Source organism: Mesoplodon densirostris, chromosome 14 (assembly GCF_025265405.1).
Source record: "Mesoplodon densirostris isolate mMesDen1 chromosome 14, mMesDen1 primary haplotype, whole genome shotgun sequence".
Taxonomy (NCBI): Eukaryota; Metazoa; Chordata; class Mammalia; order Artiodactyla; family Ziphiidae; genus Mesoplodon; species Mesoplodon densirostris.
The window spans coordinates 54,007,438-54,026,620 of NC_082674.1; the positions used below are offsets into that span (position 1 = coordinate 54,007,438).

A 19,183-nucleotide genomic window follows, 5' to 3' on the forward strand; every position below is an offset into this window, starting at 1 on the left:
GATGATTTCATGGATGTATACATATGTCAAAACCTATCAAATTATATACTCTAAGTACAATTTATTGTATGCAATTATACCTCAATAAGATTATTTTTAAAAACTGTACAAATGGTTCTGATGAGGAGCTAAGATTGAGAGCCATTGGTCTTCAGGATAAAAAGTGAACTCCTAGTATGCCATTTAATGCCTTCACAATCTTTCTACCCTACTTCCTTCAACTCTACCCAGTCCATCCTGTGCTACTTACACCTTTTGAGTATGCCTTCTCCTTCATGTCTCTGAGCCTTTGGACATGGTGTTTCCTCTGCTTGTAGGTCATCTTCCCTTCTCCACTTGTTGAATTTCTGCCTATTCTTCAAAAGTCAGTTAAAATGTCCCTACTTCTGGGATATCCTCCAAACTCTCCTTACCTGTCCTTAATCCCTGTGTCCTATGATGCTCCTGTTACTCTGTATTTAAGTACCACTATTTTCAAACTTACAGTGCAATAATTCTACATTTTCTGTACACTTTAGGATATGTAACCAGCCTGAGCAGCATTTCTCAGTTTTTTAAAAATCTGTGTTCTCTTCTGATAAACATCAGGACTTTAACCCTCAAAGCCATCCTTAATTCTGAGGCTCTTTGCACCTCCTGCATATTACTACCAGTCCCAAATTATTGTTCAAGCTTTACTTTCTGTTGCTCATCTTATGAAATAATATATTTTTGTTTTCCAAATAAAAAATGATATTGTCATAGTGAATATACTTTTTTCAAGTTATACACGTTTTCCCTTCCCTCCCGCTACCCTGGAGGTTCTGACATACATTCCTCTCTCTTCCACTCAACAAACATCACACTAAGGAAGAGGAATATATCTTTTCCTTCTTTGAATCCCAATGTTGGACACACAGTAAATCTCACTGAAGGTTTGTAAAATCTAATTGAATTGAACCTATCCTATAAGGGGTAGAGAGAGACTATTAGGATACATAATAGTAAAATTCATAAGAAGGTTCAGGACTAAGTGACAAAATACATACAGGTAAATCATTAGGATCAAGCAGGCATCCTCCCAAGAATTTGGAAGACCACTAGAAACTATGAAAATACTAGAACTGTTTTCCAAAATGTGTAACCTGTTGTATAAATGAACACTACATTATGGTAGGATGAATTGCTGTGGCCTCCAACCATAAAACATATTTTTGAAAACAAACAAACAAACAAAAAACATGTTTTGGAGGAGACTCAGGGAATAATAGATGTTAGAATCTCACTTCCATTCCTGTAGTAAAAGGTAGGCTCTTAGAGTGCTTAGGTAATAATATTTTTTTTTAAGTTGGGAAGAAGCCAAAATAAAGTTTCTGAGAAATAAGGCATATGCTTGTCCTGGCATATTCTGATTTTGCAGGAGCCTCAGAGGCAACACACTGCAGCTGTGCTTAAGCGGGCCTGTTCAGCCCCTGTCTGTCAGGGAGGGGCATCCATACCTCCTGCCTGAGGATAAACCACCATCTCTCTGCAAGTGTGTATTTCCTTGGGGCGGCAGAGAATGGGCCTTGATGTTGATTGAGTTCCTTGTGAGGAATAAACAGTAAATGCTTTCCATTCTTCAGTGCAAAAACAGGAGGCAGTTTTACAAGAGCGTCTTTCAAATCACTTTCTCAGATGGACAGAAAACACTGTTGAAAAAACTTTATTCAGCTTCAACTTCTAATCCACTGTGTGAGCATGGGACTTTAAAGCTTAGTATGGTTTCACGATAAATGAGATCAGTATGTATGAATTATCCTTTCATTTCTTTTTCCAAAATGATTCCAAGAACAAGTTCTTAGAATCAAGACACTGTCCTAATCTTCTTTAAAATTAATTAATTAATTAATTTATTTATTTATTTATTTTTGACTGTGTTGGGTCTTCGTTTCTGTGCGTGGGCTTTCTCTAGTTGCAGTGAGCGGGGGCCACTCTTCATCGCGGTGCGCGGGCCTCTCAATGTTGCGGCCTCTCCTGTTGCGGAGCACAAGCTCCAGACGTGCAGGCTCAGTAGTTGTGGCTCACGGGCCTGGCTGCTCTGCGGCATGTGGGATCCTCCCAGACCAGGGCTCAAACCCGTGTCCCCTGCATTGGCAGGCAGACTCTCAACCACCGCGCCACCAGGGAAGCCCTGTCCTAATCTTTGACATATTTTCTTAATGACTTGTTTCCTTAGTTAGGGTTCTAGGTATACAAAGATGAAAAACAACAGAGTTGCTGCCTCCATGTTGTTCACAATCTTTCCCACAACTACCTATAATACTCCCATAGCTGTTTTTTGGTGCCAAACAATCTAGGGAACTTTGTCTTTTATTCTTATTTCCAGCCCCATGCCCTGCACTCAGGTTTTCAGTTATGCACAGCTGTTTGCTTCTGTCTTGCAAAAGTTGAAAATGTGTTCTGTCAGAGTGACTGGCAGTCAATGATCTTTCCAATCCTGGGTACAGTACCTGGCTCATAGGGGGCCTGGCTCAACACATTTATGTTTAATATATGAATATTCCGTCTCTCTACCCTGTGAGAAACTTCCAATCACCATTAAAAAAAAAAGCTAGTGGAAAGTGTTCTCTTGTGGGTCATGGGAGACTATATTGGCCAGAATACAATCTGGAAAGGACAGAAGGATATTCTGCTCTGCTCTTCGCCAGGATACCCTGCTAAACATTATTATCCTCAATTATAGAGAAGTAGATATTTTTCCTGTTACACGTTTTTCCTTCTCCCAAGGACATATTTGCCTAATCAGAAGTAGGGACTGAAGTGTAACAAATGAAAGGCAACTTCAGGAGAATCACAGTGTTTTAATCAGCCCACAAGGTCTAATTCAAGACACCTGCTGCTTTGTGTAACAATAGCAATCTTCTCAGGACAACACATCTTTCTTTGTTTCCTAGCACTTATGGCTAATATATGCACAGGGAGAACAACATTTATTATGGTAACTAACTTCAGGCAGAATAGAAGTGATAAAGAAAATAAATATGTAGTTAGACTCCAGTATAATGGAGTTTTTTAGGCTCTATAAAAAGAACAAAATAAAACAAAACAAAAACCAAACAACGTGTGGTACCTGAAAACTAGGCCAAGTAGTCATCTTACATTTTTTCCTCCACAAAGAAAACCACTTCAGAAAAAGATGGGATTGCTACTCACAGCTGGAATTGAGCCAATAATGAAAAATTGAAGAATCAGGTCTGTTACAGAATTAGTTTGAAAAAAGTTTATTGCTCTTTAAGCTGTTCAGCTTACTTAGTGCTATTTGCCCCCTGTATTATTATTTCAAAGCTACACCCCTGAGGAACACGGTAAGAGCCTACTGTTTCTTTCCTACATCATTTCCATGCTTAAAGTGACAAGTTGGTATTTGCTGGGCATATTCACTATCACACATGCCTGTCCATGCTGCATATGTCACACAGGCCAAAGATGTGCACCCAGAAATGTTGGAATGGGACAGATGTGGGGTGACTTGGGAAGACAAAGAGAAGGAAGGGATAGAAAGGTACATTTAACTGCCTACTATATGCCAGGTACTCGGCAAGATACTTTATCTCATTAGCCAAAAGCTGGCCAATCTCCTCTTCCTTCCCACCCAAGATTTTCCATTTAATAGGGGTAGTGTTACTACTAATGGCATCATGCTGCAAGTATCACCATGCCAATTAATTCCAGGCATGCCCAAGTGGTGGAGAGAAGATAACACAATGTCCAAGGGGATGGTACCTTTAACTTTCCCCTGTAGCAGTAGAAACCCTCTTGTTGTTTATTTCATTCATTTTTAAAAAAAAATTTTTGCCCGCACCCTGGGGCATGCGGGATCTTAGTTCCCTGACCAGGGATTGAACCCACACCCCCTGCAATGGAAGCACGGGGTCTTATTTGCTGGACTGCCAGGGAAGTCCCTACTTCATTCATTTTTGAAAGGTACTCTGGTGGTAGTCTGTCATTTCACTCACTCATTCATTCAGCATTATTACTGAGTGCTCACTCTAGGCACTGCACAATTACTATGGTAGGTTCTAGGAAAACAGCAGTAAGTAAGACAGTCTCTGTCCTCAAGAAACAAACATAGCCTTCTTGGGAGGCAGACAGACATGTAAACAACAGGAACAAAACAATCTGTGGGGAAAGTGTAACAGTAGACGTAGGTATAAGATAAAACAGGGGAATGGAGGAGGGAGCAACTGCTCCACTTGGCGGAACTAGGGAAACTTCTTGGGACCAGTGGCAGGTCCCTGACATGAATTATGGTTCTGGTAAGTGAAACTGCCATTACCCATATCCTGTTGAGGAGACACTCCAAGTCGGCCCCGGGATCCTGCCCTTCCTCCCCCAGCCACAGTTCTTGGGACTAAAGGTGGGCACTGTAGGGGAGGAAAAAACTCTTCCTCTACCCTCTTGTTTAGTCTCTGGGCCCCGCAAATTAAACTGACAATAGACAAATTAACAGGAGGAAAAACCCAGAGTTTATTTATGTGTGTAACACTCACACACATGGGAATTCTCCGTGATGAGGAACTCAGAGGGGTAGTTAGAATTTGGGGCTTATATACTTCCTTAATAGGCAAAGGGGAGAGGGGAAAAAACAAATTATTTTTTTGAAAGGTAAATGGGTTTTTAGGAGAAAAAATAGGAGATAAGAGAGTTTGTGATGTTTGTCTATAGGAGTATGAATGGTCTTTCCTGCTCCTAGAGAGCCACAAAATTCCCTTGGAGATGGTTTAATCCATATTCTCCCTCATGGGAGTAGATCCACCCTTAAGAGGAATTTATGGCGGCCTTATTTCCCAGAAATTGCTGCTTGTATTAAGACAAGGGAAGCTCCAAGAAGATTCCCCCCACCCCTGCATTTGTCTAATCTCAAATACCTTCAGCTCAAAATAATCTTTATACCAAAGTAGCATATTTTTAAGATGGCATACCTTGATCCACTTGAGCAGTGAACCCAAAGCAGTCAATAATCTACACGCTACCTATGGCATGATGCGTGTGTATGTGTGAGTGTGTGTGCATGCACACACGCACGTGAGCAAAAAGATGACTGGAGAATGCAGAGAGAATTGGGTAGTTAGCCCACAAAGCTCTTTCTTGCTCTCTTCTGGATATTAATTCATCCTTCAAGGCTGAAGTGAGGAAGTGTCAAGGCAGAGTGGGTTGTCACCAAGGTGCTCTGAGCAACCAGGGGTCAGCAGCAAGGTCCCAGGAAAGGATCTCCGAAGCAAGTAGAAAGGCACTCAAAGAAAGATGGAGGTTTTCCAAAGACAAACTTTGGTTCAAGATTAAATAATGTCTTAGATCAGTTGGTATATGAAATTCCTTTTGACAATAATGAAATGTACCTGCATTTGACAGCAGAATTTGGGCATAAGAAAATGTGAGTTCAAAAAAGTTCTGATTCTTTCTATAATACTAATTGTATAGATTGAAAATGTAAGTGACAAACATGTGAAAGATGACTCTTGAAAGATGACTTTTTAAAACTCTGAACTTTTGAAAAAAAATCTATCTTTTTAAAAAATATGCAGCTTCTAGAGGGAAGCCCAGAAAAAGATCTTGCTGCAATAAAGGAAGACAGTGAAGTAACAAGTAACTCAAAATTTAGACCCATTTAACTCAACATAAATGTTATTAGCAAACTGAAATATTTTAAGATTCTTGTATTCTTATAAACTGAAAATCACGAGCCATGAATACAACCACATCTCAGTACCTGAATTAAATCTCAGTACTGAAATTGTACAAGGAACTGATGTGTTTAGGACATAGGCTTTAAAATAAGCAAACCTATGTGTGAATCGTGACGCTTTGGATGGGTTTCTTCACCCCCTGAAAGCCTCAGTTTCTTAATATAGACCATGAACATAATTATGCTACCTCACAAAGTTGTAAAGATGAAAGGAGACAACATATAAAAAGATTTTGGCTGTGCTTAGCATATGAGGTTCAATAAGTGCTAATTATTGTGAAGTAAATGAAACTATCCCCTTTAAACATTTAAAAATAGTTCTTAAAAATCTATTTCTCCATCAGATTTGCTCTTCAATTTCACTGAGTTGGGGTTTTTCTCATTCATAAGAAGAATATTTAAATATATTCTTATTTTTCCTATTCAAAGTTAGCAAAAAATGTGTTTCTTAGACACAGAGGAGAGAATTTCTCTCTTTTCCCTCACAGGTTCTTTCTTGTACCAGAGGAATTATTTCCTCCTTCCTCCTTTTCTCCCCCTCTGCTTTTTGTACACACCTAGGCTGACTACTTGGCTTGAGTCCACATTCATTGCCTCCCTCTCACTTGTGTGGAGAGCTAAGCTCATTCATTATTGAAGAAGGGTAGAGGGCCATTTTTTAGTCAATATTTCGAAAGGCTACTAAACTGGCATTTAAATTAAGAATCCATAAATATTACATTATATACATTTACTCTTCTATTTTAATATTTATAAAGTTCTTAATGCAAAATGCAGAGAATTTTTTTCTTAGAGTGCTATATTTTAGGAAAGGTTTATCATATTCCTCTGTTCTCCTTTTTTTTTTTAAGCTTAAAGTTAGGCATCTTCCAGATGCAAGCACGCTTCAACTTAACTGGCGCAAAAAAAACATGGTTTCTTCTTTGATTCATTTCCTTTCTCCTAATTTGAACCTTACAGGTTTTAATTTAGGTCACAGGGAGAAACTTGAACTGTTTAACACTGGGGTTTTTTTTTAGTGGAGGGAGTTGAGTTTTATACGATTGTGTAGCAAGCCAAAGTCATTTAAAAAATACATCAAGACAGAATTATCATGGTAACAATATATACATTTTGATTAGGAAAAACAGAGTACACATTTGGTAGCACAGCTTCATGTTCTGAAAGCAAGATTAATCACACTGACCTGGCTTTAGCTACATGTTTTTTTAAAAGGTATATGTTTTCCACAGACAAATCCTTTATTCTAAATTTTTATGTTCCCATTTCATTTTTTTCTCTATGTGATAATCAGTTAAGCAGAAAATGAATATTTGAATTAAAAAATTCAGTCCCATTATGGACTGTATTTAGGTTGATGGCTCTATACAGTTTTGAAGAAGGCACCTATGTAAGCATTTTAATCCAAACCTTCAGGAAAATTTAAGCCAGGAATTTTAATGGCTAGGATTTGCTCATGACATGGCTGGTGCCACATATATGTGTTGAGTACAGCCTCATTAGACCCTGATCTGCATCCTCTCTTCTATGAAAATGGTGAACTTTAACATGTCAGCCCCTCACTTTGTTTTCAATAAGGTGAGAAACAAGACTGTCACTGATCAGCCACTTCAATGACCACATCTAAGACACTGAATTGTGTTTCATCAAGTAATACAGACATGACATAAAGCATGATCAGAGGAAACAGTATGAAAAAAAATCCAAATTGCATGCACTGATGTTATGACTTACAATATGAAAAAGCATGATTCATACTCTCAAGAGATATAAAACTGTACAAATGTGAGCACATAAGCACAGGGAATTTTATCTTTTGGTACTTGATATATTTCAAGTGCCTAGAACAATTTCTGGCACATAATAAGTGCTCAATATGTGTGTCAAATGAGTGAACGATCAACACAATATAAATGAAGAAAGGGCATAATTTCTAGTAGATTCTTATGTTTCTTGATTCACGATTACTCTAGCTCTCTCCTATGAGTACATCTGCAGTGACTTTTTAAGAAATTACACGAGCTAGTGTATCCTGGGATCTTAAGGAAAATCAACACAGAACAGGTAAATTTAAATGAGGGAAAGAAAATATGATACCCATGATCTTACAGAAAGAGATACTAGGAACTGAAAGGGAAATTTTAGAATAGAGTGCCTGAGATGGGGCCCCAAGGGCAAGGGTGACTTCAGGAACAGAGGCAGGCATCCAAGACAAACATTACCTACTTTGTAATATTGCTCAGGGTCACCTGGATTCTCACACCACTAGCAAAGTGTGTTTAAGTAAGTAGAGTAGAAAAATAGAATGAGAATTCTTCTACCTATTCCTTTTGGTAAAACAACTGGACAAAAAAAAGATGAAAAACGTGTTGATTGGAGAGGATTTGACCAAAATAATTTTGACTGATTTTAAAAGATCATCTTAATAAAGGGCACTGAAATTGTGAAAATCAAAGGTGTGACTTATTTTCATTTGCTGCTACAGAACAGACTTCTTTAAAAGATATATTTATAACAAGAATACATCAGAGCAGCATTACCTAAAATTGGACGTAAACTTGAGGGCTGGCCATGATCCAACTTCTGTCAATTAAAATGATGGTAAATAAAGTAATTCCAGACTATGGAATCAAAATACTAAGTCAATATGATTAGTACACTTGGGGGCCAATATCATTAGCTCTTTCTCTTTTAACCTTAGATAGAACTCATAATATCTAGCATGTCTGCAGATGTTTGTTGCAACACTTTATAACCAGAATAATTACACAGCCCTTCCAGACACATGTACAAACAAGTCGGACCATGATGTTCCAGTACAGGCAAGTATTACAAAAAGCAAAAATGAGCAATACATCATTAATGGGTATGACTCGCAGGACATTAGCCAATGCACTTTCCAATAAGAAGTCTGATCAACACACGTCATGGGAAACAGGAGAATTTTCTCAGTAAAATTTCCAACTTATACTTTTACACTTCAGAGAAACATATGGTTCTGTACTTAACAGACTTAGCAGTAGTGGGAGGCCTGTGAAAACTGCTTGCAGCCACAAATTGGACTACATCTTCAGGGTTTCTCCCGGAGCTCTCTTAAGGACTCCCTTTTTTTCTAATGCTAAATACAGATATAGTCCTATTTTATTCACTTGTGTCATTATTCATTAGGATCAGCGTGAATATTATCAGAAGGACATTTCTATTTTTACCAAGAGAAACAAACTGCACAGTTCAGTTGTGTAACTAATTTTTTAAAAAAAGAATAGAAATACCCTGCTTTCTGTTATTACTTTTTGTTATACTAATTCTGCAAATGGTTTTCAAAAATGATAATTACGGTATATACAAATTTTACCTGCCTTGGCTACCCTCACATTTTCAAATCTCATTTCTTTCTTTGCCTATCCAGCCATATGCCTTCTGCTCCTGACATTGCCAGATTTCAGTATCACACACATCTGTCTGTAGAGTGTGCCTGTAATTCTGGCCACTCAGATCCTAAACACAGATCTTCAGACAAGAACCACCACAACAAATAGACAAATAAAGCAAAGACAAAAAAAATAACAAAATAAAAACAAAGAACACAGGGTGGAGGTGGGGGAGAAAGGATGTGGTGGGAAAGAAGTGCCAATCTGGGTATGATACAGGAGCCCAGCTGTTGGCATTGGGACACTGTGTCCCGTTAGGGTTGATGCAAGGACAAATCACAGAATATGGAAGCTTATATCCTTGTCTGTATTATCTCATGCATCCCTCTATCCCCAGAAAAAAAAAATGGGACAGGACTGTTTCACAGTTTTTTCTCTACTGACAGCAGTAAATTCTCTGTGAAGCTAATGAAGTCTAAGCTTTGGGACCCTTTACTTATACAGGCCTAGGAGGGCTCTAGCAACGTGCTCACATGGTCAAATACTTTTGCAAACTTTGTAAAGTAAGGTATTCTACCTGCAATTACAACCAAAGTAAAAGTACCCCCACCAGAGCTTCTCATACTTTCTCTTATGGTATAGTGCTGGAGTAGCTGCAAGTAGATTCAACTAAGGGAAAGGTGAATTGGAAATACATATGGCTGGGTTTAATGGGAATGTTCACGTGGTTTCTAGTCACTTCTGAGTACAGTTAAGATTTTGCTAGCCATCTCAATGTAGGAGTGGCTCTCAGGAATATCCCTAACTCATCCATGACATCATGGCCCTAAGGTGTGTCATGGCCCTAAGGTGAAGGGGCCAGAGGTTGTATCATGATGTGAACAGGTCCCAAAGTGGTCAGCACAGAGGTATACAGGTAGTGGAGGTGAAACGAGATTTGAAATATATGAAAACAGAAGCTAGTCTGGGGGAATTCTTCTAGTCATTAAATGTGTATAATTACAAGTGGAGGATTTAATTCTAATCAATGTTAAACAAAATAGAAGTTCTCTTCTGTACAAATGAACTTGACAATGTCACTTGTATACTTATTATTATTTTTTTAACATCTTTAATGGAGTATAATTGCTTTACAATGGTGTGTTAGTTTCTGCTTTATAATAAAGTGAATCAGCTATACATATACATATATCCCCAGATCTCTTCCCTCTTGCAACTCCCTCCCTCCCACCCTCCCTATCCCACCCCTCTAGGTGGTGACAAAGCACCTAGCTGATCTCCCTGTGCTCTGCAGCTGCTTCCCACTAGCTATCGGTTTTACATTTGGTAGTGTATATATGTCCATGCCACTCTCTCACTTTGTCCCAGCTTACCCTTCCCCCTCCCCGTGTCCTCAAGTCCATTCTCTAGTAGGTCTGTGTCTACACTATACACTTTCTCCCATTTTAATGAGAATCAAGTGAAATAGAATTTATCATTATCCCTGTGTTCATGGGGAAGAAACCTGTAGCAGTATTACAAGCTGCTATGCAGTATTTTTTTTTTGATGTGGACTATTTTTAAAGTCTTTATTGAATTTGTTACAATATTGCTTCTGTTTGTTGTTTTGGTTTTTTGGCTGCAAGGCATGTCGGATCTTAGCTCCCTGACCAGGGATCGAACTCATACCCCCTGCAATGGAAGGTGAAGTCTTAACCACTGGACTGTCAGGGAAGTCCCACAAACTGCTATGTAGTATTTTATGTATCTCAAAGTATTAGCACATAAATACACTGACAAAAGGTTTAAATTGTTTGCTGATTTGACATAAAATACTGAATCAATAAAGATATTATAAAACTCATAAGATGGGGGGAAATATTTGCAAGTGATATGGCCGACAAGGGGTTAATATCCAACATATACAAACAGCTCATATAACTCAACATCAAAAAAACAAACAACTCAATTAAAAAATGGACAGAAGAACTGGATAGACATTTTTCCAAAGAGGAAATGCATATCGCCAACAGGCACATGAAAAGATGCTCAACAATGCTATCATTAGGGAAATGCAAATCAAAACCACAATGAGATATCACCTCACACCTGTCAGAGTGACTATCATCAAAAAGAACACAAATAGGGGCTTCCCTGGTGACGCAGTGGTTGAGAGTCCGCCTGCCGATGCAGGGGACACGGGTTCGTGCCCCAGTCTGGGAGGATCCCACATGCTGCGGAGCAGCTGGGCCCGTGAGCCATGGCCACTGAGCCTGCACGTCCGGAGCCTGTGCTCCACAACGGGAGAGGCCACAACAGTGAGAGGCCCGCGTACTGCAAAAAAAAAAAAAAAAAATCGGGACTTCCCTGGTGGTGCAGTGGTTAAGAATCTGCCTGCCAATGTAGAGGACACAGGTTCGAGCCCTGGTCCAGGAAGATCCCACATGCCACGGAGCAACTAAGCCCACGTGGCCTGCACTCTAGAGCCCACAAGCCACAACTACTGAGCCTGCATGCCACAACTACTGAGCCTGCATGCCACAACTACTGAAGCCCGTGCGTCTAGAGCCTGTGCTCCACAACAAGAGAAGTCACTGCAATGAGAAGGCCGCACACTGCAATGAAGACCCAACGCAGCTAAAAAACAAATTTAAAATTTTTTTTAAAAACTTAAAAAAAAAGTCAATACAGATTATAATTAAGGACTCTTTCTTTTTTTAAGTTCAGAAAGGATCAAGTTAGAAATTAGTTTTCTCTTCCTAAACACTGATTTAGCAACTGTTTGACAGAAATTCTCATCTAGGAAGCTGCTCAGCACATTTTTTTCCCTTGACTCATTGCCTGACTCTCCAGGGAGATAGGTTGTGCCGATATCTCTCATATCATTGCTCAATTCATGGGTCTAGGGTGGAAAATATACTAAAAGATTCACCATATTTTAAGTGGGACTTAAGAATTAGCCTTGTTGTCATAGACTTGGTATCTGGTGATCCCTGGGTGGCCATATGTTAGTCCCTAACCCTGTCAACTTGGTTACATTTCAATCTCTGGGCTTCAATTCCCCCCCTTAGTATTCTAATTCCTTGCTGGGATGGAGCCTTACACTGAGACCCAGTCCACTTGTCTGGAGAGCTGATTTATCTCTGGATCTGGATTCCTGAAAATCTGAATCCTATTTCCTATACTTCCAGCTTCTGATTAGTATTCTTTTCTTAAGGTGATGATAACTCTAAGCCATGGGAATGATGCCTGCTTATCTTGGAACAGTGCTTACAGTCTGTATATCTGCTTGGAATAACTGTGAGATTGGCACCCTCTCATCCTTAGGTATTAGGGAGGATCTCCATAATGTGTTGCATGGAGAAAAAAAGCAGAGTTCTGGAACCTGACAGACTTGAGGTTGATCCCAGCTCTCTTACTTAATTTTAGATAAATTACTGAACTTCTCTAAGCCTATTTCCTCATCCATTAAAATGAGGATAGTGATTCCCACTCACATGACAACTGTGAAAATTAAACGAGATAAAAAATGTAAAGCATCTACTACAGTGCTTGCATGTAAAAGCTTTTTAACAAATGATAGCTATTTTAATTACGAGCAAATGTAAGAAAAAGTAAATTCATTCAGCCCAAAAATGCTTATTAAGTGCCTATTAACTGCCAAATATTTTATTAAGTTCTGGAGGGAGGTAAAAAGGCGAAGGTGACATGGTCTTCTAATGGGGAAAAAGAATAAACATCCTCAACAGAATATGTTGTAGGTAGTGCAACGGCAGACATCAGCCCAGGGAGACATGTGCATTCCTAGGAGGGTCATCTAAACTGGAAGTGATGCTCCTGGATGAGCATCCTAAAGAAAAGAGCTGATTAGGAGGAAAGGAGGATGAAAGGTGCTCCTGGCAGAAGCATGGAAGAGTTTGGTGATTTGGGAAACTGCAAATAGTTCATCAGTATAGTTGGAATATGGACTGGGAGTAGGGAGATGAGTCAGAGAAGGAAATAGAAAGGTAAGTAGGGGTCTCTCCTGATGGCCCTTGTGGCTGAACTAAGGAGTTTGGGATCCAACGTGAGGGCTGTGAGTGGCTGCTGATGAGCTTGAAGCGGAGGAGCAACATGATCAGATTTAAGTTTTAGAAAAATCACTCCAAAGCACTTCCAATGCCCTGGACTTAAATAACGCTGAAAACAAAGGCAGAACCACCATAGTAGAAGCCCATGTGCTACTCAAGAAGTACGCTCCCCACTTCTTAATTCTGTAACGTAAATGTCATGCTAAAATAATCCCAACGGTGCTGGGATAATGAAAAAAACATTTTAAACATAAAATGTCTTTTACTGTGGGCTTCTTGACTTCTTAAAAAACAAAATTATACATCTTCAAAGATGATGAAAATGAAATTCTGGAATCCCTACACATGCTCCACATCTATGGTCTTAACACTGCATGCACCCCTAGTAATCACAGGTCTGACTGAAAATGACTTAATAAATAAAAATTTTATTTAATGTAAAATGCTTCGTCCTCCCGGGATTAGAGCTATGTTTACACTGAACTCTATAAATGTTACTGACAATTTAAATTTTAAAATCTTAAAATTCTCAATTTTGTAAAATACTTAGTTCTTCCTCACATATATGTCACATTGCCATTTTTAGGATGCTGACAGGAAATTTAATCTTTGAGAAATGATAAAAGAATTTAATGAACTGAATTATAATTAAAGGTATCTGCTGTATCATATATACAATGAAATATTAGATTAAAATGTCAGATATTGGTTATTGAAGCCTCTATTTCTTATGTGGTCAAACTGTCCAGACACATCATATAGAAAAGACATGCTCTAGCCAGAGCCCTGCTCTGAATTGCCCTGTTTCATGCTTGTACTTTGCCATTTATCTTTTGTCCCTTAATTTTTTTTTTTTCTTTTTTTTTCAGGGACCAGTGGAGGTGACGATGCTTTTAATTCTCCCTAGAGAGGCAACCCCGGGCACTGAGGCTTGGCCAGGGCGGCAAAGTGCCAGAGGGGCAAAGTGCCAGGGTGTGCAGCCCAACCCCTTGGGAGGTGGCCTTGAGGGCAGAGTTCCTGTGGGCTGCTGGAGGCAGCCAGTCTTGGGTGGGCCTCAGTAGCCATCTTCGGCCCAGGTAACCTCGTAGTCAGGGTACCTGGCTTTGATCTTCTCAGTGGAGTGCTGGGTGTGACCATGTAACCCATGGTGTAGCCGTACATGTGGATCTTCTTGCCCTGGCTCTGGTGGGAGATGCACCCACCCCCCAGGCACTCGAAGTCATAGCCCTTCTGCATCTCGCCTGATAACTTGTCTGTAGATGTCGGAGTGGTACTCCGCCCACTTGTAGCCGCCCACGATCTCTTTGCTCTCCCTGGCCAGGACCCCGGAGGGCAGCACCACATGGACTGGAATCAGCACATACTTGAAGACGCTGTCGCAGTCGATGTCTACGTCAGGGATTTGGGCGAGGTTCGCCGCTGCCATGTTCCCGGAGTGTGCTCGCCCCTGTGGCCCGCGGCCCTTCCTCACACGACCCGGGGTATCCCTTAATGTTGGCTTCCACTTGTGTGGTAGACACTGAGGTAATCTCTTCAACGTCTATCCCACCTCCTGACACCGTGCATCAGCCATTTGGTTTAAGGAACTAGACATGTGAGGCAGGCCCTGATAAGTCTGCCTCAATCAATACAATCTGATCCTTTTTTGCCTATAATTGGTCTAGGACCTAGTGCTTAAAACAATCAGCACATGGCATTCCTTTAGAAACAGAGTGGTTTAGGAATAGGCACATGACTGTTCCTAGGCCAATAAGACATGCTAAGAAGATTGTCTGGAGGCTTCTAGGAAAAGTTTCCTCGCTTATAAGTGAGTCACTAGAAGAGATGGCTTTTTTTTTTAAACAAAGAAGCATGTAGCTTTAATTGTTACTACCACCCTATGACTATGAGAAAACCACTTTAGGATAGAACTGATGTTATCCTGGGTCCTTGATGATGTTGTTGAACTGAGTTTTAACCATACCTGAAGTCCAGTCTACCTCTGGACTTCCAGTTGTCCGAACCAGTAAATTTTCCTACTGTTTAAGCCACCACTTTCAGTTGGGTTTCTGTTATTTGCAGCTGAATGTATTCTAAAAGATGCAATTCTCTACCACTTTTGCCTACCACCTTTGCTTCTAACCTGATGTACCCATTGGCTATCTTTCTTAGCGTTAACCATCAGCACTCTTCTATCTAGACATTTATAGTGAACATTTTAGTTGTCTACCCAATACCTGGGCCTAGCTTCTTCCACTGGACATTATGTAGGATAGGTTGTATGAACCTGGTGCAGCCACGGGAGAAGCTAGCCTGAGACCAAAGTTGAATCAGCTTAAAATGACAAAACAGAAAAATGGAAAAAACCCGAGGCCTTGATAATGTCACTTAACTGATGGAACACTATTTTCAGCCTTCTTATTATCTGAATAACAAATATTCTCACTGTTTAAGATAATCTGAGTTGGGGTATTCTGTTGTTTGAATTTGAAAACAACTGAAGTATTGTAGTAGTGTCTAATATTAGGGAAAACGGTAGTAAGAATGAGAATGTCAGTAATGTCTTATGGTTTTCACTAAAAACGTATAACAAAGACGGAAGCTTAAGCTGGGAACAGAGAAGGACGTGGGAGGCAGTAGTAGGAGATAAACTTAGGTGCCAAAGTTGCTCCTATAGACGTCCTGCTGAATAACTTACACTGGACAAAGGCACCTAGTGTTTTGTCAAATATAGGTTTACAGAAGGGGCTTCTCTATCTACATTCATTGTTTTCAATTACACTGGCAACATAGGTCATCAAAATGTGAACTAGGGGAATGGGCAGATCTCAGAGAGATGTCTGTGGCTAGACGACTGAAGTGCTCAGACCCAAAGACTATGTCTAGTTGGGCTCTCTGACAGTATTTACTGATTTGTGGAATTAGCCAAAAGAAATCAGGATCCACTAAGTCTCTTAGGGAATTGACTATCAAAGAAATTCTAAGCCTGGCCAATCCACAGCAATGAGCAATTCTGTGATAGTTCAATTCCTTAGGCACCCTCCCAGCACCCCAAACTCACATTAACAAAAAGTGCTAAACTATCTAATACCTGTTTCAAATGTGGCCACAGAAGACAATGAACAAGGAAGATGTTCCCAAAAGAACAGAACTAAGGGCAATGGAAGGCAATGGGTTATCCTGAAAAACAGAATCAGAGACTACCATATTGGCTGACCAAGGGACTCATCACTACTAGGGTGGGCAGTCCTCTCTTCTTTCTAATAGGATATGATATGGGCTATGGGCCAATATCCACTGAATGTCATTTCCATTCTCCCCTTTCCAAATAAGAGTTTCAATTATATTTATCTTGTTCCTTCTCTATTATTTCATATTGAAAATGTTTGAGGTGGAAAACTTTAAGCCATGGGTTCACAAGGAGCCATGTCCAGACCTGAGAGAGAGCTCTTGGCCTCGGTGCTGGATGTGGTTGCTGGCTGAGACTTTGGGATGTCTCCCACTGGAGAGATAATGCATGTGTCTCACGTAGGCATGGACATTATTTTCGATTGTATGTGGGAAAAAGGAGGTACAAAGTTTGACTTATGTGATAGTGTTGGTTGTCTACTCCATATCCGTTTTCCCTTCTTATTGAAAGAGCCCTACTTTTGTTCAGGTATCCACCCCTTTCTACATGTCCATGTGCATCAGGAGACATTGGTCTCATGCCCATTCCCATGAGGTAAATCCTGACTAGTCTAGGCCAGTCATGATTTTTCTGTTCTCCTTGCTGGTAACTGTTTTAGACATGGGTGTACTGAGCAATGACATATGAGGAAAAGTTTGCTAGAAGACTTCTGGTAAATATTTTCCTACTTTTAAAAAAAATACACAAGGAAATCACAGCTTCCCTCTGTGCCCTTTATTTTATCATGTCAGGCTACAATGTACGGGCCTGCTGCAGCCATCTGGTAACCATTAGCAGAGCTTTTTGCTATGTACAAAGCTGACATGCTTAGGCAAGGAAAACAATGGAAAGAAACAGGGTCCTTCAGACACTGAATTAAATAGTCTTATAGACTGTCTACCTCAGGATTTCCTGTCATGTATAATAGTAAATATTCTTATGGCTTAAGTCTATTTAAACTGAGGATGTCTTTTACTCACAGTTCAAAGCATCCTCACTGATATATCTCTGTTTCACCCTTTGAGTGCTGTTTTCACCTGATTAATATTTCATAATGCAAACTTCCCTAGAGGCACCTTATTGAAGGTAGAGACTGGACCCTGACCTAGATACTATATTCCAGTGTATTTTTTGGAGCATGAACACATTTAGTCAGTTATGCCATACAAATACTAATTCAGACCCTAGTCTTTCAGTGTTTCTTATGAATTGAATTGAGACCCCCTAAAATTTATATGTTGAAGTTCTAACTCCTAGTCCCTCAGAATGCCTTATTTGGAGATAGGGCCTTTACAGAGCTAATCAAGTTAAAATGAAGTCATTAGGGTGGGTCCTAATCCATTGTGACCGGAGCACTTAGAAGAAGAGGATATTTGGACACAGACACAGAGAGATAGAAAATAATGTGAAGAGACATAGAGAACAGAGTCAATCTACAAGCCAAGGAGAGGAATATATCCTTCCCTCACAGACTGCAGAAGGAACCAACTCTGCCAATACCTTGATCTCAGACTTCTAGCCTATGGAACTGTGAGACAATACATTTCTCTTGTTTAAGCCACTCAGTTTGTGGTACTTTGTTACAGCAGCCCTAGCAAACTAATACAGTCTCTGTGTCATTTTTCCTAGGAACGAGGAAGAAGTTTTTCTTTCTTAACAAATGCTAGTCACTCAGTTACATATAAAATTTAATTTGACAAGCATTTATTGAGTAACTACTATGTCCCAGGACTTGTTAAGTGATAGGTTCACAGAGATAAGTACTCACTTCCTGTTCTCAAAGAGCTCAGTAAAGTAGCTGTGTGTTCACATTTAAACTAATTAAGAGAAGAGTTATGCTCAAACACTTTAGAAGAAACTATTTATAATTCAACAAGTCATAAGCCAATGCAGATCATTCTTATGTGTACATTAAAGCAGATTTCTCTCATTAATGTTCATGATAAATAAATGTTATATTCATGAGAGGAATAAAATTGTATTAATTATTTCATAATTAATTCGGATTGAATTATATAATCAGTCTTCATTGGTGAAGCTTTACCCAAATTATTTGCAATGAATAATTTTTTAAAAGTTGATCAAGACTATCAATAAAGTTCCTAGGATGTGGAGATTATAAAGGAAGAGGGGTAGTAAAAAAATATTAAAAATGTGGTCCTGTCCTCACTTATATAATCTAATAGAATACCAAGGCAATGAAAAAATATATAATTATACCTACAAAGTAATATATAGGGAAAAGAAAATCTAAATGAAGAAAGAAAGCTAGCATAAGGAAGGGACTAGCTAGCACTAGTCTTTCTATGTAGAAAACTTTTGTAACTTTTTATAAAAGGAGTTTTAAAGGAGAGGAAAATTCATACAGCCATCATTGGTCATTGTTCTATTTCTCTTCCCTGCTTAGAGCCAGAAATTAGGTCCACATTTACTTTGCCAAGGAAACACCAGGCTCCTCTGGTTACTGAGACTTAACAGCCAGTCTCTGCTCCCTGCCAACTCGCCTTGGGGCAAAATGTGGCGAGCTATAAAATTCTTTTAGTCCAGTCAATTCCAGACACTTTTTCAGAAAAGAAAGTGCAAGTGTTACCAAAGAAATAAGTGGTCATAGGACAATAAGGTATTAAATTTTATTTAAAATCATTCTATCCTGAACTGTTCTAAGTTTGTCTACATATTATAACCTATTAACTACTTGCAGGAAGCCATAATTCTTTAACAACTGAATTTTTTTAAGAAACCAAATTGATAAGTAAATAACATATTTAACCTTAGATGAGTATGCTGTTTTTGATGCTTTTAGGTAAAGTTAAGGTTCTTTGTAAAAAAACAAAAAAAGATAAATATTAAAAATACCATTTTAATGTTCAAATGTTTCTTTTATTCCAAAAGAAATTTATGGTTAGGA

At 39.3% G+C, this 19,183-nt stretch overlaps 1 pseudogene; it reads right to left on the reverse strand.

Annotated features, from left to right (window-relative positions):
* Positions 1-14,181: 14,181 nt before the first annotated feature.
* On the reverse strand, positions 14,182-14,553 carry LOC132502006 (14 kDa phosphohistidine phosphatase-like; annotated as a pseudogene).
* Positions 14,554-19,183: the final 4,630 nt, after the last annotated feature.